The sequence below is a fragment of the Melanerpes formicivorus genome, unplaced genomic scaffold, assembly GCF_026170545.1.
Source record: "Melanerpes formicivorus ecotype bairdi unplaced genomic scaffold, bMelFor1.0.p_v2 SCAF_19, whole genome shotgun sequence".
Lineage (NCBI taxonomy): Eukaryota > Metazoa > Chordata > Aves > Piciformes > Picidae > Melanerpes > Melanerpes formicivorus.
This window is the reverse complement of record NW_027142371.1, coordinates 3,270,346-3,290,662: the sequence shown is the minus strand read 5'-3', so window position 1 is coordinate 3,290,662 and position 20,317 is coordinate 3,270,346. Positions and strand designations below refer to the sequence as shown.

The 20,317-nt window shown below is 45.0% G+C and overlaps 1 long non-coding RNA gene across 3 annotated transcripts in view; it reads right to left on the bottom strand.

Moving 5' to 3' along the window:
• LOC137446839 (uncharacterized) overlaps positions 1-17,137 on the bottom strand; it is a 57,169-nt gene extending 40,032 nt beyond the window's left edge. For all 3 annotated transcript variants that reach the window (XR_010988736.1, XR_010988737.1, XR_010988735.1), the window contains exons 1-3: positions 16,850-17,137; positions 14,222-14,401; positions 13,587-13,695 (exon numbers count right to left, since the gene is read on the bottom strand). This is a non-coding gene — a long non-coding RNA (uncharacterized lncRNA). The remainder of the gene's footprint in view (positions 1-13,586; positions 13,696-14,221; positions 14,402-16,849) is intronic.
• Positions 17,138-20,317: the final 3,180 nt, after the last annotated feature.

Genomic DNA, 20,317 nt, shown 5'->3' with positions numbered 1-20,317 from the left:
ATCCAGGACTGTGGCCTCACTGAGAAGAGTGGAAAACTCCAGTTCTAGGAAGTACAGATGCAGCACCACTTCCAGCTATGTTCCTCTTCATAACCAGCTTCTGCTCCTGAAGAAGCAGCCTTCATCATCCACCTATCCCTCAAAAGGTTCACATCTATTTCACTGCACAGCAGAGAGGCAAACACTGAGCTGCGGACCACCAAATGGCATTTCAGGTTCTTTTATCATAGAATGGTTGGGGTTGGAAGAGATCTTTAAAGGCCATTTAATCCAACCTCCCTGCAGTGAGAGGGAACATCTACAACCAGAGCAGATTGCTCAGAGACCCAAGCAACCTGATCTCACAGTATCACACAGTATCACACAGTATCACTAAGGTTGGAAGAGACCTCAAAGATCATCGAGTCCAACCTGTCACCACAGACCTCATGACTAGACCATGGCACCAAGTGCCACTTCCAGTCCCCTCTTGCACACCTCCAGGGACAGCACTCCACCACCTCCCTGGGCAGCACATTCCAGCCTCACCTCTAGCCTAAACCTCCCCTGGCACAGCTCGAGACTGTGTCTTCTTGTTCTGGTGCTGCTTGCCCGACAGAAGAGACCAACCCCCAGCTGGCTACAACCTCTCTTCAGGTAGTTGTAGACAGCAAGAAGGTCTCCCCTGAGCCTCCTCCAGGCTAAGCAACCCCAGCTCGCTCAGCCTCTCCTCCTAGGGCTTGTGCCTAGGTCATTCGGCCTTCAGCCTCAGTGGCCTTCTGTGGTGTTAGCTTTCAGACTAGTACATAACAGGAAGCGTTAAAAACATCTCTCCGCCGTTACACGTCGCCAGCAGGACGGAGCCCGTGCCCTCGCCGCGGGTACACGCTGCAGGCAGCCGCGGCCGCGAATAGTTCCAGGGATAGAGCATCTTCCACCTCTCTGGGGAGCCTGGGCCAGTGTCTCACCACATTCAGTCTTAAAAATATCTTCCTTCTATCTAGTCTGAGTCTCCCTCTTTAAGTCCTTGTCCTGTCCCTGCCCTGCTAAAAAGTCTGTCCCCAGCTTCCTGACTGGCCACTAAAAGGCTACCAGAAGATGTCCCTGGAGCCTTCTCTTCTCCAGGCTGAATAACCCAAACTCTCTCAGTCTTTCTTCATAGGAGAGTAACATACCAACAGCAACACCTGAGCCAAGTCTGGCTGAAGCTTTAGGTTCTCTTTGGTTACAGTGTGCATCCAGGACGGGAAGTACATCCTCATCCTCTATGAAGGACTTCTGCTAGTCATCAGACCCACACTGATTACAGCTAAGGAGTAAGAGAGGAGGACCAAGTTACATTTCTTTGCTCTAGACAACACTTCAAAATTCCTGTGTTTGATTACAGCAAACAGAAATGATGTGGTTGTTCAAACTGATCACCCTGGCAGGCATTTAAAAATAAATGAAACAGAGCCAGGAAATCCCAGAGTTTTAGACCTGCATCCTATTTCCAAATAGCATGGAAAAGAAAACCTGACTGCACACACAGCTTTTTCCAGCCCCCAGATCTGTCATCTGTACTGGTCTTACATCCATGGTTATGTCTGCATGATACCTCCAGGTAAGGGGGAATACAATCACAAATCTCTTTTATACAAGCCAGACAGCATTCAGGCAGCTAAAGCTACAGGCCTGCCCTTTTGTTTGCTCTTAGAAACAAACATGGAGATCACTGAGTAGGAGAAACACTGGGCCAGTCCCTCCTCAGGAAACCCCAGATACGTTTCCAGAGAGCAAATTACACACCTACAAGGAGCTTGCAAATGGGCCAGCTCTGCTCTGCTGCCATATGCTTACCTTTCCCATAGGCTCTATCCATTCCTTTTCATCATCAGCTGTTTTGCTGCACAATCATGCCTTTAGAGAAGTGCCTTCTCTTGGCAACATCATCCCTGGGAAGCCAAAGCACTTTGAATCACAGAATCATAGACTCAATGAGGTTGGAAAAGACCTCAAAGATCATCATGTCCAACCTGTCACCCAACACCTCATGACTACTGAGCCATGGCTTCAAGTGCCACGTATGCAACAGCTGGCACTAAAGGAGAGTTATTGCTACTCTTCTTACCCCTGCTTAAGCTCGATTTGGGCATAGATTAGAAGTGCAAAACAGAGAAGTGCTGAAAGCACAGAAAATACAGAGGTTTCTGGTCCAAGGCAGAAGAGGGGGAGGAAAACAGGCTGGAGGTGACTGTTCCTTAGCCAGCCTCTGCTAATTGAAGCGAGCCATCATCAATATCACTTTGCTTTGGCAGCTTTTCAGGAGAGGGGAAAAAAATAAGAAAGAAAGAAGCAGCAAAGCCCCACTCCCCCTGTGCAATGTGCTTTAATTGCTGTGTACTGCACTCCAAAGAGGAAATCCAGGGGGTTAGCACAACGTGATGAGCTGCACCACCTTTAGTGCTTTAAAGAGAAAAATCTTGCAGTTGGGGAGCGGGAAGGGGGAAGGCACATTCCCCCCTGACCCACAGGGCACATTCCTCGCCACTCCATCTGCCACCCCCAGCTGCTAAATCCGCCGTCACCAGCACAAGGTGATCTCAGACCCAAGCACGCTGCTAACACATGAAAGGAAACAACTTTGGCTGGCTGCCTTCTTACAAGCACCGCTCTCCCCACCCCCTTCCTTCCCTTCCTCTCGGACATGTTTAAAGCATCTGAACGTCAAGGTACTGAGATATCACAGAGTGAGTTTCCCTTCCCAGTCCTGCTCAGATGGCTCTTGTCAGCAGCTGCCTTCAGCCCTACTACTCTCAGCCCCCAGTTTTCCACGAGGATTTCCCTCTCTCCTTCCATCCCCCCTGCTCTGGAGCCACTGCTCTGGAGCACACATTATTTCCTTTCTTGGAGCCTACAGTCTGGAGCCAGCGAGGTTTGTCTGCTTCCCTGGGTTCAGCTAATAAATTGGGATCAGGGGGTCACACAGCAGGGGACTTGGAAGCCTGAGAGCCTCTGACACCATTTTTATTAGTTTTTACTATACATACCATTTCAGGAGCCGGGATGCCATCCCAGTGGGGCCCTACCCATTGCTTAGTAACTAAGATTTTGTAATCTAAGTTTTGACAAGGTCATTTTTTACCTTGGGAGAGCGTGGGGGAAGGAGAACCCCCACGTACATTAATTACACAAACACTGTGGGGACAATGCAAATAGGAACCCATTTCCCTTTTGCATCAGGGCTAAAGAAAGGATTTATTTATATATTTATTTTTACTACAGGGCTCTTACAAGCAAACAGGCCAGCAGATTTCAAGCAGCACTGGTACAGTCCCATCCTCTGCTTGCAGATTGGATGAATGTATTTCAGCCTTTCCTTTGTCTATCCCTAATAAGATGTGTTGTTAACGAAAGTGACCAAAATTAGAGGTAGGCACAGATGCCCAGATTATAACAAATGCCCCTTTCTCTCTGTGGGCAGCCTGATCGAGCTAAAATTATGTAGCAAAGCCTCCACCAGCTTCAGCATTGCAGTGCTGTTTAGTTCTGCTTTCAGTTAACCTCTGGCACAGGGCATAAAATGACCTTTTGGCATGCTCTAGATCCAACAAAACAAGATGAAGCTCAAGACCAAGAGTGATGCAGCTCATCAGGCTGCTGTTCACCGCCTGGATTTCCCTTCTGAAGTCTGGTACACAAAGCATGTTGGACAAGGGAATGCTTTTTCCCTATTCCTCTCCTCTCCTCTCCAAACCTCTCCTCTCCTCTCCTCTCCTCTCCTCTCCTCTCTCCTCGCCTCCCCTCCCCTCCTCTCCTCTCTCCTCGCCTCCCCTCCCCTCCTCTCCTTGCCTCCCCTCGCCTTGCCTCTCTTCACCTCGCCTCGCCTCGCCTCTCGAAAAACTGTGGAGATCCTAAACACTTACTGGTCCTTCAGGTCAACCAGGGATAGTTTTTTTCCTGATATAACGCTCTAGAAAGAATGAGAAACAGGGAAACAGCTACTGAGAACAAGTCGGTGCTGGGAGAGTATCATGAGAGAAGGTAGAGCTCAGAGCCAAACCAGTGGCAGCATGTGGTGACAGCACACTGCCATTGCTGCAGGGAAATGGAGCTCGGTTGGAGCAGTAAGCTGCCTGACCAGCTCAGTATCACAGTATCACAGTATCACTAAGGTTGGAAGAGACCTCGAGGATCATCGAGTCCAACCTGTCACCCAACACCTCATGACTGAACCATGGCACCAAGTGCCACATCCAATCTCCTCTTGAACACCTCCAGGGCAGCACATTCCAATGACTAATGACTCTCTCTGTGAAGCACTTTCTCCCCACCTCGAACCTAAACTTCCCCTGGCACAGCTTGAGACTGTGTCCTCTTGTTCTGGTGCTGGTTGCCTGGGAGAAGAGACCAACCCCTTCCTGGCTACAACCACCTTTTGGGTAGTTGTAGAGGGCAATGAGGTCACCCCTGAGCCTCCTCTTTTCCAGGCTAAACAATCCCAGCTCCCTCAGCCTCTCCTCACAGGGCTGTGCTCAAGGCCTGTCCCCAGCCTTGTTGCCCTTCTCTGGACACCTTCAAGTGTTTCGATGTCCTTCTTAAACTGGGGGGCCCAGAACTGGACACAGTACTCAAGGCGTGGCCTAACCAAAGCAGAGTACAGGGGCACAATGACTTCCCTGCTCCTGTGCCAACCCAGCTGAAGCAATGCAAAACAGTCACCTGGAGCCACAGCCACACAGGGCAGCACAGGGAAGGAGCAAATCTGCCAAGCCAGGCTTTCTCTCATGCATTTAGTGCTGCTTTCTTCAGCTGCACCTTTGCTGTGTTCAGTAACCCTGAGCATGTTGTTGTGGTGGTGTTTGGGTTTTTTCCTTGGTTTCTCTTTTACATTTTTTTTTCAGTCTGCTGCCCTGCTCTGATAAATTCACTCTGGAATGAGAAAAAAAAAGTCCTTTGGTAACTGCTACCTTTTCTTTCCACCCTCTCCCCTGTTCCAGAGCTCTGTGAGGTGTATGCCTCTGATGTGGTTAAAGTAGGACTGAGATTAAGTAATGCTTTGAGGTCCTGCATGCATTTTGCTGGCTGTCACCTCATTGGGCTCCAGCATATGCTTTGAGGTTAAGTCCCAGTGTTTGTGTTTTGGCCTTTGTTGTGGTTGCTTGATTTGTTCATGATGGCCTCAGCTCTGCCACCCCACTAGCAACTGCAAAATTCACAAAGTGGTGACTCAGTCATTTTATCCACTGGCAGCAGCAGTGGCTGGCAGAAGCTCAAAACAGATCAGAGAACTGGGCAACAAGTGTCTCCAAGATGGATTTCAGACAAACAAGGAAAAATAAAAACCCAAAAAAAAACATGGAGGGGAAAAAAAAAAGGCTGATATTAAAAATAAAGAGACAGAAAAAACAGCTGGAATGTCAAGCATAAGCTGAAGAGATCAATAATAAATCAGCTCTATGACAGACAAGGAGCTGTGCTGTGCTTCAGAACAGCCAACACTCAGAATATGGCAGCTCACTGCCCCAAAACAGCTTTTTCATTTGGTGAAACCCAGCCTGCATGTCAAAAGAAGTTGCTTTTTGCTGCCAGCACTGGAAGCTCAAAGCAGAACCTACAGATCAAACTGTTTGCTTTCTGCTTCAGGCATCAGCCCTAAAAATAAAGTGACCCCGGAGGAGTCCAAAGCTGGTTTGCTCGCTTGGCTGATAGTACATGGAGCAGGACAGCAAAGCTTGGGCTTGTTGTTCTGCACTTCTGTGGGCTCTGCAGGTTTCAAATAACAAAAATATGTCCCCAGATGTGAAGGGGGAACTTCATCCTGATATAGTTTCACTTCGTGGTAACACCTTAGTCCCTGGAGAAGGAAAGAGTGATCCTCCTAACATCCTCCCCAATCTGAGCACACAGTACCAAAGGCACTTACTCGGGGGGCACACAGAACTGTGGCTAACACCAGCGAGTGATCACACCACCAAGCCACAACTCTGATCACACCACCAAGCTACCAAGCTCTGAACTGAAGCTGTAAATTCTCTAACAAAAGCAGGGCATTGTGAGCTATGATGCAGGTAAAAAGGACATTTCTACCTTGACCAGACTGAACATGTGAAAAGGCACCACACATGGATTGGTAGGACAACGACGACACATCAGGTTCACAGAGCAAGGAACAATGGTCTTGTGCTTAAGCAGGGTACCAGAATCATGCTGCTGGGTCCTGTCCTTGCTGTGACCCACAGCCATCCCGTGAGACCTCAGGCAAGTCTTGCCTTAGCTGTGTAGTGCTTGTGAAATCACTACAGAGTGCAATGATTTCTTGTTAATTTCTTTTTCTTTTCCTTTTTTATTCATTTTAACCAGTGCACAGCAGTTTATGTTTAGAGAGCTTTATAACTCACTGCTGTCTGTTTGATCTCCAGCCCTAACTTTTTCTGGCAAAACAGCAATTAGAGGACAAGTGCTGAGCTGGCTCTTTGTTGCTGCCCATGCCCTATCAGAGTCAGAAAATGATTGTGACTCAGTCACCTAAGCTGCCTTCTGTTTATTCATGTGTAAACTGGGAATCATTATAATTGCTTTCTGAGCATTAATTGATTATTCCTCATAGCACTACTATAGAATTCGTAGAACAGAGGGGAAGAAAACCAACCAGAGAAGCGGACAGCAGCAAAACTGCAAATTGATAATAATTTGTTATTTACTACTTGTTTCGTCCTTCTTCTGAGCACTGACACGTGGGAAGCTCTTTCCACTCACATCCTCACTTCAACATGATGTGCCATGGTTTGCTCTGTGACTTCAGCCCATGCATCTCAACTTTCCTTTGCTCAGTGAGCAGTGAAAGTCTACATTCCCAGGGGGAATAGGAGGAGTTTTCCTGACTCCCACAAAGACAATGCAGGCATGCCCACTTGCATCACTACCTATATTTGCTCAAATGAAGTGATCTTCTCTCCTTAGCATGAAGGTGGAAGATAGTCAGATAGATATCAGGAGGTGACTCATAAATTTTGAGGTGCAAGTACCTTCAACAAGTCCAAGTGCCGGATGCTGCACTTTGGCCAAAACAACCCCATGCAGCTCTGCAGGCTGGGGCCAGAGTGTCTGGAGAGAAGCCAAACAGAAAGGGACCTGGGGGTACTGGTTGACAGCTGGCTGAACATGAGCCAGCAGTGTGCCCAGGTGCTCAAGAAGGACAATAGCATCCTGGCCTGCATCAAAAATAGTGTGGCCAGCAGGAGCAGGGAAGTCATTGTGCCCCTGTACTCAGCACTGGTTAGGCCAGATCTTGAGTCCTGTGTCCAGTTCTGGGCCCCTCAATTTAGGAAGGACATTGAGACTCTTGAACATGTCCAGAGAAGGGCAATGAGGCTGGGGAGAGGCCTCGAGCACAAGCCCTACGAGGAGAGGCTGAGGGAGCTGGGGTTGTTTAGGCTGGAGAAGAGGAGGCTCAAGGGAGACCTTATTGCTGTCTACAACTACCTGAAGGGAGGCTGTAGAAAGGTGGGGGCTGGTCTATTCTCCCAGGCAACTGCCAACAGAATGAGAGGACACAGTCTCTGTACCAGGGCAAGTTTAGGCATTAGGAGAAAGTTCTTCACAGAGAGAATTGCTAGCTGTTGGAATGTGCTGCCCAGGGAGGTGGTGGAGTGAACGTGTTCAAGAGGGGACCAGATGTGACACTCAGTGCCATGGTTTAGTCATGAGGTGTTGTGTGACAGGTTGGACTTGATGATCTTTGAGGTCTTTTCCAACATTATTGTTTCTATGATACCTCCTTCTACAACTTCTCTATGCAGCTGTGTATTTCCAGCCACTGCTCTTGCACACATAGGCACATTTTACCCCCAGCTGGCTGAAGTTCTGCACATCTCCTTACCTGTTTGAGAAAGAGGCTGATAAAAAATTGAGACCAATATACAGTGAGAAATTAATCCTCTCTCTTGGCGAGGCTGAACTGCCCTCTGAACTCACCCAGTGCAGTAAGGATGAAGCAGCAACAAAAATCCCAGAGCAGATAAGGAGCCAAGTCAGAATGGTAGTAGGTGTGTTACATAGGCAGATTAGAATAGAATAGAATAGAATAGAATAGAATAGAATAGAATAGAATAGAATAGAATAGAATAGAATAGACCAGACCAGACCAGACCAGACCAGACCAGATTGGAAGAGACCTTCAAGATCATCGTGTCCAACCTATCATCCAACACCACCTAGTCAACTAAACCATGCAACCAAGCACCCTATCAAGTCTCCTCCTGAACACCTCCAACTTCACACCCTTAATCATTTCCAGCAGCAAAACAACCAAAATAAAATACAAACCTGGCTACAAACCTCAGGTCTGGTTCTCCCTCAGGAAAAAACAGAACAAAACAAAACCCCAACAACAACAAAAAAAAAAGTCCTCCCCCCCCAAAAAAAAATAAGCTCCACACAAACACAAAACCAAACCAAAAACCCAAACCAGCCCAAAACCAAACAACAAACCCCCCCAAACTAACAGAAAAAATGCAAACCAGATAGAGCAGCCTTGGGGAAGCACTTCCACAGGCAGAGGCAGGAATATATTATAGCTGGGTAATGCAAGCAGTCTCCTTTCCTCTAGTGGGATATATGTTTAGCTCATAACAAATACTGATTTACAAAGACATAGTTTTAGTTTTTATTTTCATGGAGTTAAGCTAAAATTACTTCACTATCATAGCCATTTAGTCACAGGACATTTAGTCACACAGCAGCAACTGCTATCACAGAAGATTAACTGGAAATAAGGTCTGCATATTTGAGTCCAAAAACCATCCACTGTCTCTCTTTTCAGGCAGTGGTATGAAAATCTACTGAAAGGACAAAAGGAACATTCAAACACAATAAGCAGGCCTGGTGAGTAAAGACTCAAGCAGATGTTCTCAGCTCTCTGTAAAACACTCACAGAACTGTCCCCACCTGGAACCCAGAAATTTCTCATGGCAGAGGAGAAAGTTATTTGGGAAAAACACACAAGTGAAAATTCAGACATTTCTGGTAGCAGACAGCTAGCTGAAAACTCACTTCTCTCCTCAGAGAATGTTTTCATGGAAAATCTGACTGGTCTGGCAGAGGCTGTTCCAAGGCAGTGATACTGAGTCATAAAGCAAAGCTGTAGCTACCATACAGCCCCATCCAATGCCCCTGAAGTCAATAGGAAGGCTTTGGAACAGGCCCACAGAAATTAAATGAAGTTTGCAGCACAGCTACTATTAGCTCAAACCCACTGGAGGAGCTGGCAGAAAACTGCCGCTGCTGCTTTCACAGCAACTCTTCTCACTGTCATCAGTGTCATTTCTGTCCAAGGATGTGCTGCAAATTGAGACAGGCATCAAACCAAGGACTGTTCTTTGGACTTTGTTGTTCAAAGAGAAGTGGGGGGGGAGGGGGGAGGAATGGTTTCGTAGCTGTAGGTTGAACATGAAAAATGTGGCAGGTGACAGAAAGAGGGTCACCACACTGCAAGAGTGTCTCCATTTGACAGTGTATGGGCTTGGTTTTCTGCTATATTGTGTGATTTCAGTAAAAACAGGGAAAAAAAAGACAGTCTATTTAAATCCTGGGATGAGGAGCAGCAGCAGCAATCACTTAATAGGAAAATAAAAATTCCCTTTCTGATGATGAACTGAAGAAAATCTGTATAAAGGACAAGCAGTGTCAGAAATCAGCCATGGTAAGGTGGGATACAAGAAAAAAGCTCCAGAAGGGGCACTGAACAAGGGTAATTGATCTCCTGAATGGATTGCACACCCCTTGGAGTCAGATGTCTCTTTCAATAGGGGATAGAGACCAAAAAATGACAAGACACAATAATCTGACAGTTCAGGAGGACAGAGATCAGAGACAAGATTCAATGTTATAGGACAAAAGAAAACTCATAACGGGAGCCCTTGACCTCTATCTCTTAGCTCTCAGTTTAGATGCAAGACAGGAATAGCAGAGATAGTAACACCTTGTGCTGTAATGCTCAGCTGTCACTTGGAAGGGCCCCAGGGAGATGAGGAGAGCACCCAGCCATCATAGAATTATAGAATTGTCAGGGTTGGAGGGGACCTCAAGGGTCATCCAGCTCCAACTCCCCGCCATGGCCAGGGACACCTCACACCACAGCAGGTTGCTCACAGCCACATCGAGCCTGGCCTTCAAAACCTCCAGGGATGAGGCTTGCACCACCTCCCTGGGCAACCTGTGCCAGTGTCTCATCACCCTCATGGGGAAGAATTTCTTTTTCTACAAGCAGAGACATCAGGAAACCCTGCCCTTGATGGATTCCCATTGGAGACTATGGCCAGGAAGGCACTGAATGCAAGAAGATGGGCAGGAGAGCTTACTTCATGAACTACACACCTAAGCCAAAAACCTGGGTAATAAACAAGAGGAATTAGAATTAGTCATTTATGAGTGTTAATTTGACCTAGCTACCGTTACTGAACCTTGTAGAACAATTTGCATGACTAAACGTCTAAATCACTGGTTAGAATCTATTTAGGCAGAGGCCAGGTATTAGAAGCAAATGATGAGTGGGAAAGATGGCATCACCTGTAACCCAGTCACTAAGAGTCAAAGGAAAAAAAAAGAAGAAGAAAAGAGGTACAAACATAACCAAACAAAATAACCCAAAAGTGGAAAAAACAACTCACTGTCCTGAGCACCATGAGGGTGGAGAGACACTGGAACAGGTTACCCAGCAGGTGGTAGAAGCCTCATCCCTGGAGGTTTTTAAGGCCAGGCTGGATGTGGCTCTGAGCAACCTGCTCCAGTGTGAGGTGTCCCTGCCCATGGCAGGGGGGTTGAAACTCAACAATCCTTGAGGTCCCTTCCAATCCTGACAATTCTACGATTCTCTGCCATCAGTTGTCATCCACTACCATCATGCTAGAAAGCAGAATGACCAATACAAGTGCAAGGTGAAAAGGTAATCCATTAACTTCAAGGTGTACCAATGAAAGGCTGATGCCAACCCTCTTACAGCTACTAAATATCCAGATGTGAACCATCAAGGTGGCAGAGATGTCATCAGTCTGAGGAAAATCTCTACCAACTTACTCCTGACAAACAGAGGAACTGATCTCCCAAACAGTGGTAACAAGTACAATTAATTGAATCAATCACTCTTTTTACAGGCAGCAAGATCAAATCACATAAGCTAGTAATGATACATACCCAGGGCCCTGAAAAGCTCCTACCCATGTGAAATGGTTATGGGCAGTTCAGCCAAGAGATGAAGTCTCACTGACCACACAGTGCTAGGAATTGTTCATGAATATCTTAGTAAAAGTCCTAAATGCCACTACCCAAAAGTCAGGAGAAGAGCTGGTACTGGTCAGACAACTTATCTACACTAACAAATGGCAGAAACCTATTAAAAGCAAGTAAGATAATGCACAAAGCAGAGTAAATCTGAATTTTAAAGGAAGCTCAAAATGGAATTTATGCTTAGAGCTAACATTGAAATGCAGAAGACTACCACCAGAGGAAGGCAATTTTCATTACAATACACCTAAGCAATTCCCATCTAAGAGATCTCAAACTGGGAAACAAATGCTTTCAGCATGCCTTGGAAGAAGGAAGACTCCAGAAAATAAACTTTATGTTATAACAATATCTTAATTAACAGATCCATTACTCAGAACCTGAACCTGATGAAAACAAACCAAGCAAAGGAACCATGTGGCCCTCAAAACATGGAAAAGGCCAAACCTGTAAGCGGTCAGCATGAGTTTAGGCAAATCACAGCCGACCAAACCAGTTTCATTTCCCTTATAAGACAACAAATGGAGGTAATAGCTCCCTTTCAGTTAATAGCTTATGTTCAGATTTGAAATCAGATGTGTGCAGAACTGAATGTCATACAATGAATGAAAATTTGGTACCCTTTGGCTTTGTCACAGGTGGTGCTAGCAGGGCTGGGGGCTGCAGTACAGGGGACAAGCTGGCTGCCAATATCAGCAAAGTGCAGAGCAAGGCATCCTAACACTCAACAGCACCATTGCCAAGGCTATTTACAGCCTCTCTATGTGTAGGTCTTTCAGACACAGCAGGAGCAAAAATGGCAACATGAAAGAAAATGTACTACAAGAAAAGGCACTATGCTTCTCTGAGGTCAGTTAATAACTATGCTGTCTTTTGGTTGATCCCAATGGTGTCCCATATCCATAGCAATACAACATCGCTGTTGGCATAAGACCATTGAGTTTTTCATTTGGTTGAAGACATGTCCATTAATTGCTGCTATATCTTGCTCATCTCCAACACACCCCAAATATAAGGATCTAACAAGCTATGGGACTGATATCATTGGTATGAGAAGAGTCATCGACCCTGGAGACGTTCAAGAGGAGATTGGACATGGCACTTGGTGCCATGGTCTAGTCATGGGGCCTGTGTTGATAGGTTGGACTCGATGATCCTCAAGGTCCTTTCCAACCTAAGTGATACTGTGATACTGTGATACTGTGATCTTCCAGAGAGCAAGATCAAAGTGCTTGTGTAGCAATACAAAGAAGCAGAGCTGTGGCGCCAAGGGCCATGGTTTAGCATCAGACTTGGTAGAGTTAGATAATAGTTGGACTTCATGATCTTATCGGTCTTTTGCAGTCTAAATGATTCTATGACAAAGCTCTCTGCTGAAAATCATGGAGAGCAAGAAGTGGCAATCATCACTCACTGACCCTCTAGCATGCCACGACCTTGGCCTTATTTTTAACCTCTTACATGCCATGCCTTGATGGCAGCCCTGCAGGGTTATGCTAGTTAAAGCTTCAGTGATTATTACCAAGTGACAGATGGAGTGTCAAAGCAAACAGCATCTGTCCAAAGGACCCCGATAGGAGATGCTTCACAGAGTATCTCCTGAACATCTGCAGCAATTAAATGCTTAAGCTCAGCTAGATTTAATGTTGCAGGCTGTGTTGAATCAGATACAGTTCGCTTCACAGGGACTCTTGATCTTCTGTGTGCTCCTAGAAAACAGTGTTACTTGTCCCTAAGCCCTCTTCACCCTGAGCTTCAGAACTGTGGCAGCTTGTTTGTTCCAAAAAAATAAGTTTTCAGTGGCTCAATACCCATTTGGCATCCAGTGATGTTGTTTCTTATGTCTGAAAGGAGACCACAACTGGAATTTAAAAGCATTCACCTCAATTATTTTATGGAAGGGCTAGTTTGTTTTAGCAGAACAAAAGGCTTTGGGGGTTGGTTTGTTTCTTGCAGAACTCAGTAATGGTATCTTGATAAACTTGGGTTCTCTGCAAATCCCAGGCAAGCTGAAAAGCCTCAGGAGATGTTACCAACAGGAAAAAGCATGAGGTGAGAAGTGGAAAAGGCCAGAAACTTATCCAAATGAGAGACATTTGAGTTTGACAGTCAGCAATATTAAAAAGCCCAGTGCAGGCATGAAACACACTCCCTTTCCTCCCACAGAAGGGAGGCAAAGCCCAGCAAGTCTGTACCAAAGACACCATAAAGACCATTTAATTTTCTTTCATTTGCATGTACCTGGTGTGACATCCACCATTCACTGCTTCCTACTTGTGGCATTCCCAGCAGCTTGAATTGGCATGCCCTGTAGCTCACTTGACTCCCATTCTAAAAAGTCTTACCTGGAAGAGCAGTGATGAGGATGTTAGCAAGCTGAAGAAGAATCTGTGACCAGTACAAGCCATAAAAGCAGCCACGGAGTCAAGTGAAGACGTCAGGAGGCAGAGAGGTCTGTAGAAAGGAGATACCACTTAAAACAAATGATGGCTGTAGGGGTGATATATCAAACCTTGCTGAAATACTCATGGACCTCATGGTAGTCACTTTCCTGGCTGCACAAACCCCACATTGATATATCATTTCCAAGAGAGAAATGGGCAGGGAAACTAAACCCCTTTGCGTGGCACTGCAGGAAAATGTCATTCCAGAGGGACAATTTTGCAAGTCCCAAGTATCTGGTAACCCTGATCATTCTGAACAGGGAAGAGGTCACAAGACAAGTGTTCAACAAGTAATAACTCAGAGTGCAAGGTCCTCATGTGGAGGTTACCATATAATATTGTATTATGGTGATAGATAACATTGAAATGCTGATAGGTTTTTTTCACAGGTTATCATGTTCATTGCTTAACTCTCCATAGTTTACATTATTTTCTTCCATCTAGTCTGTCATGTTTCTAAGGCAACTACCACCTTGGGATCACTTTTCTGTAAGCAGTAATACATCTCTTAGACACTAGACAGATTCACCAATTACCTGCTAGCACTGGTTCTTTCCCTCTCATTCTGTTGGGGAGCCCAAAACCGATGCACCCTTGATGTCGTTCTTTGCCAAAAGCTGAGATTGTGGCTCTGGGAATTGCATGTATTAGGAAATCCATTTGTGCTCCCTTGTCTTACTCAATGGCATTTCCTTTTCCAGCTCCAGAGCAAAAGTCTGCAGGTCACACCAGAAGAAGATAATTTATTATTTTTTCAGTTGACAAAATAAGGATGAGTAGGAAAAGAGCTGAAACAATGGAAATGCTGATCTCATCCTAAATCATGAATTAGATTTAGTTCTCTGTTGGTGTTCGTTCATTGCTCACTAAACCTAAACTGTTCACACATCTAGTGGAGCGTGTTGGAGCTGTAAATATCAGTAGAAGTCAACCTGGAGAATAAGCAGAAGGTGAACTCATGGTTGGAGTCAAGGCTGGTGTATGGCCACAAGTCACATTCAGATACAGTCATGCAGGACTTTCAACTCTCCTTGCAAAAGTGTGATCATGCTTCAAAACACCCAGCAACTGTGCTCTCCTACATGTGACTTACTAGGACCAGCTCAAGTTGAGCTTTCCTCTGAAACAAAGAGCTTTTAATACTGGACTTATTTTGCTTGATTCTGTGCTTTAAAAGATTACAAAGGCAGATTTCTCCATGTGACAGACCCTAGACCCACAATTCCAGAAAGCCTAAACCTACTCATCAGAGTAAATTCTGCACCAGATACCACTTCTGACAGCCAGAAAAACTCAGGAAGGAAGGAAAGAGAAAAAAGACAAAGGCTGTGAGATGGAAGAGAAACTCCCAACATGCCTAATATGTGAATGGGGGATGGGAAAATAGAAGATGAAATAAAGGCCATGTCAAATGACTCTGTTTTCCCCTCTATTTCCTTTGGAGAGAAGATTAGGTTACTACAGTTCAACAGGACTCAGTTTGCTTATTGCTTTGGGCATTAAGAACTTAATGCAAAAGTAATGAAGTTAAACCTGTGGCATAGATAATGGTCATTAGCAGCCTTCTTTCCCTGTCATAAACCTGACCCTTGTTAACTTCCATTTTATCTTTCTATGCAGATGATTGTGAGTTAGGCAGGAAGTATTCTCTATTGTGGACAATTTAGAGGGGAAGGTGGGGGGGAAAATGATCAGATTGTGAGTATGCAGTGATGTTTCCTAAACTGACACCCCTCTGCCCCTCATCACAGCCCAGGTTGCAGTACAAACAAAAGGGAAACACAAGGCAGAAAGAGCAGAATTAGAACCTCTTAACAGAAAAAGTGTGACTTTTGGGAGTGATGAGAGCTTTGAGAAATCAGCTGGGAAATCTCCTGAGCAGAATATGTTAGGAAAAGGCAAGGATTAAAAAGTTTTAGCAAGAAACAAAGCCCATTCACTGCTTAACCCCTTTCATTTCAGTCCTCCACCTCCCAGATAATGGACCTCTTTCCCCACTCATTAATTAAGCTCCTTTAGAGTTTAGTGACTGAGGGCAAAATTGCCCTTCCAGACAAATCCTCCATGGCTGTTTCTGTGCCACTGCTCTGACAAAAGGAAGTATTTTACCCAGCTCTACCAAGGACTCTCTCCCCTGGATGAGGGACAGCTGAAAAGACAAATATGACCAAATGCCTTCATTCCTCAGTAGTTAGCCAAAATTAAAAGTTTTCTTTCACCAGGGACCAAAAAGAAGCATAAACATAGCCAAATGGCACCATTGTATTATGGGCTGCATGGGGGAAACTGCCTTCTTATTACCTACACCATGATCTACAAGCGAAATAATTGCCACTAGCTTTTAATGTGTTTGTCTAATAACAATGTGTTAGGTTTATTTGCCCCAGGAAATATGGAGTGGTATGAAGAAAGTTAATTTAAGGTCCCAAACTGAGGTGCCCATGCCATTGTTGATCCACAGATGGAAAAGGGCTATACAGCAGCATTGGCTTTAAAGATAAATTCATCAATTTTGAGGTTCCATTGTCAGGTGAATCCAAACACACCAAAAAGGCAGGAAGAGAGCCCTCAAGCCAATTGCAAAGCTGCACTACCTTCAAAGGAAGGATCATCTGGCCCTCAAACTGCAAATGATTCAGAATAACATCAGTCATCACAAGAGTTACACCTATATTTGAGTAACAAGGACTGGATTAGTCATCATCTGATGAGCAAACAACACCAAAAAAAATATGAATTTTTGGGTTTCAGTCCCAGGGAATTATCTGTTTTCCTGTAAGTTCACTAGAAGGGAGGAAAACCACAGCATAAAATCTCAGCTTGGGGTAATTCAGCTTCATGCACAGGACATTGCTGAATAGACAGATAAACCAGTCAAACTTTAAGGTGTAGAAGCCAATATGACTGCTTGAATCATCTCCCAGTCTCCTGTTCAGCTTTTCATCTGCAGTATTTACACAGACATATGTGATTTTGTTGCCAGCTGGTGATTTGGCAATAGGAGGAAATCTAAGCCTAATGTGCCTAGAAGATCTGTTTGGAACAAAAAAAAAATAAATCCAAGACAAGAAAATAAAACAAAAAGCCACCAGCACAACCAAAACAAAACCCAAAACCAACACCACCAAACTAAGTAGTACTTGTTGATAGAAACATTACGGTACCTTTGATCCTTTCTTCTGTTCTGCTTCAATATGCTCGAGTAAAAAAGAAAATAGGCTGTAAATTTCAGAGAGCAGCATGGGGGCTCCTATGTTTATGTTGCAAAGACAGACTGAAGCCTTTAATCAAGACAAACTCCTGTAGGGCAAATTTCCCAATCCAGCATTAGTGTGGTGGTGTTGCTAGGTGGTTCCCCATACAACCAATCCACGGTGCTTGTGACTTGTCTGGCCCATTTCTGCGGCAGGGCAGCCCTACAAAATCATTTGGCCATGAGACAAGGTGGGGAGACAAGAAGGTGCCACACAGGGAATAAAGATACAGGCTAATAAACACCAAACTACATGGAGAAGTAGTGCAGGACACTTCCAAATGGCTGAGACACTGAACTAGCAGCACCAATGGAAAGACAGGACTCTTACAGAAAATATATTCTTCCATAGGAATAGAATAGAAGGGTAGGATAGGATAGGAGAGGATAGGATAGGAGAGGAGAGGATAGGATAGGATAGGAGAGGATAGGATAGGATAGGATAGGATAGGATAGGATAGGATAGGATAGGATAGGATAGGATAGGATAGGATAGGATAGGATAGGATAGGATAGGATAGGATAGGATAGGATAGGATAGGATAATAAATAAACCAGGTTGGAAAAGACCTTCGAGATCATCAAGTGCAACCTATCACCCAACACCACCTCATCAACTAAACCATGGCACCAAGTGACCCATCCAGTCTCTTCTTAAACACCTCCAGTGATGGTGACTCTACCACCGCCCCGGGCAGCACATTCCAATGGCCAATCACTCTATGAAGAACTTCTTCCTAACATCCAGCCTAAACCTCCCCTGGTGCAGCTTGAGACTGTGTCCTCTTGTTCTGGTGCTGGCCACCCAGGAGAAGAGAGCAACTCCTACCTGGCTGCAACCTCCATTCAGGTAGTTGTAGATAGACTGCTTCAGATGCCCACAACCTCAAATAAAGACAGCAAGTCCCTTCACCTTTGCTACATGTCAGACAAAAATGTACCTGCTGCCCTTTAAACCCCAATATTTATTATATCTCTCATCAAAGCCTAGCTACACATGGACAGATTCTCCTGGAATATGAGCACGCAATAAGCATAGGGAGGAAAAAAGACATTGAAGCTGTTTGGTTTATAGAAGCTTCAGTCAAGGGATAATACTTAAAAACTAGTGGATGTTTTTGCATATGAAGTTGTTGTAATAGCTACACTTAAAAAATCAGATGTGCAAATGCCCCCTCAAAGGCTATGAGGACACCATCTACATAATACAGAATTTTGGGATTTGGAGTTAGCATCTTCCTAGGAATCATAGAATTGTTAGGATAGGAAGGGACCTCAAGGATCATCTAGTTCCAACCCCCCTGCCATAGGCAGGAACACCTCACACTAGACCAGGTTGCCCAGAGCCACATCCAGCCTGGTCTTCAAAACCTCCAGAGATGGGGCTTAACCACCTCCCTCTGTGAGCAATGAGTTTCCAAAACCTTGTCCAAAGTGCCTAAGGTGCATAGGGTCATGCTGTGCTGCAACCCAAAATATGTTGGGAAATATAATACAGTATTCACATAGAATATATGTTAAAAATATAAGACTATTTCACAGGCTCATTGCAGTAGAATCATTAAGGTTGGAAAAGACCTCGAAGATCATCAAGTCTAACCAGCAAATCCCTTTCATTAAGCTCCCTATTTCAAAGCAGTGTAATGTATTCCTTTTAGACCAAATCTGTGTCCCTTCTCTCCAAAGAGTTGTGAATGCACTCACCCAATTCTGAATTCTCTGTGATCAGATAGAATCATAAAATTGTTAGGGTTGGAAGGGACCTCAAGGATCATCCAGTTCCATCCTGCCTGCCATGGGCAGGGACACCTCACACTGGAGCAGGTTGCCCAGAGCCACATCCAGCCTGGCCTTAAAAACCTCCAGGGATGAGGCTTCTACCATCTTCCTGGGCAACCTGTGCCAGTGTCTCACCACCCTCCTGGTGAAAAACTTCTTCTTAACATCCAATCTGAATCTACACATTTCTTCTTTTTTTTTTTTCATTCCCCCTAGTCCTATCACTCCCTGACACCCTACAAGGTCCCTGCCCAGCTTTCTTGTAGCCCCCTTAAGATGCTGGAAGGCCACAATAAATAGTTAAATAGATAAATAGTTGCAATTAGAAACTCTGAACAAAAAGCAGTCAGAAAGGACTCCAGACAGGCCAAGGGAAGTGCCATTTGCTGCTGCAAGGTTCCTGTGCATAGCTGACAACAAGTAAGCTAAGTTTTAAAACAGAAGCTAGAAGTCATCACCAAACCCCTGAGTAATGGGAAATAAAAAGCTGTCCTGTAAGCCAGCACCTAGCATGCTCAGGAGTCATGGAAGAACACAGAGAAACAGAGAGTATTGTGACCACTGCAGTAGGGAAGGCCTTAATTTAGCTGCCTCCTCACATTGAAATGCAGGAGATGATGTCAGGAAATCCCGCAGCAGCCACCTCTGTCTCTGTGTGGTTGTTTCCAAAGTCTTCTCCACGGTTCCATGTTCCTGCTAGGTCAAGCCTTTGAATGAAGATAGTGTTCCATGGAGAGGTGGACTGACTTGTGTTCTCTCAGTTAAGGGGCCACAGTTCAGAAGTGGCTGATTGAGTCCTCTTTAGAGGGAGCAGGAATCTAGGGTCTTCTCCAGCTTTGTGAAGACGAGCAAGCCATATGCAATTTCCTAGACATCTAAAGACAGTAGGGGCTGAAAGGTAAGTTCCCCATCTGAATGGAGGAGATTAAAGCCTGCTGAGACCTACTCTCAGCCAAATGTTCAGGCTCCCTGAACTGTAGTGATTCTGCAGTCTTTTCTGTCTTTGAAACATGAGCAAGCTATTGCTGGCATACAAAAGAGGCTGGCAGAGTGTCATCCCATGATTCAGCATATCAAGAAGCAAGACAGCATAATGAATCACTGTGCAAAAGGCTTGCACAACATGGACTTCAGTCCATATAAAAGCACTGTTGTATTGGAATGGAAATGGCTCTTTCATGGCAGATACTCATCTGCCAACAAAACGTTGTATAACTAAGTGTTTTATGAGCAGAAGATCCAGAGGCAGATAGAGGCACCAATGCTAGGACCTTGCCTACTGTGACACAGACATGAGAGAAGATACTTTGGTTTGCCAGGAGGCAAAGGGTTACAGCTGTAACATCTGGTACAGAAGATTTTGAAAGAGATTCATGACTTGGAAAGAGGAGAAAAGGAGTCCTGCATCCCATTTAAACTGTGCTGTGATTTGGACATAATCCACCAGAGTCAATGGAGACAACCGGACATAAAACCATTCTCAGTGCACAGAGAACCAAAGCCAAAGAGTGTCAATGTACAGAGCTGTAGTGTGCTGCTTTATCCAGCCCATGAGAAAGTCTGTGATACACCAGGGCTACTTCAGCTGTTTCACAGAATC